Consider the following 224-nt stretch of genomic DNA (forward strand, 5'->3'; position numbering starts at 1 on the left):
CCTCTTTAGGTAGCACAGCGAGACATTTGTTCAGCTGTGGCCAAGGGAGCCTTCGCTAGAGGCAGCAGCAGCAGCAGCAGCCACGCACTCCTCCGATGTCCTCATTTACTGCAATTGTCTTCCCCGAGATCTCGGATCCGATAGCGGGGGAGGGGGGCGGCTCGGGCAGGGGAGCGGGCGGCGGGGAAAGCCTCGCAGCAGCCGCCGCTTCAGACCTGGCTCGC

General features: G+C 64.3%; 1 protein-coding gene across 2 annotated transcripts in view; it reads left to right on the forward strand.

Annotated features, from left to right (window-relative positions):
* Positions 1 to 224, forward strand: part of DOCK1 (dedicator of cytokinesis 1) — a 599368-nt gene that overhangs the window by 268440 nt on the left and 330704 nt on the right. The window lies entirely within an intron of this gene.

Source organism: Gavialis gangeticus, unplaced genomic scaffold (genome assembly GCF_001723915.1).
Source record: "Gavialis gangeticus isolate Ggan-Ray unplaced genomic scaffold, GavGan_comp1, whole genome shotgun sequence".
NCBI classification, from domain to species: Eukaryota; Metazoa; Chordata; order Crocodylia; family Gavialidae; genus Gavialis; species Gavialis gangeticus.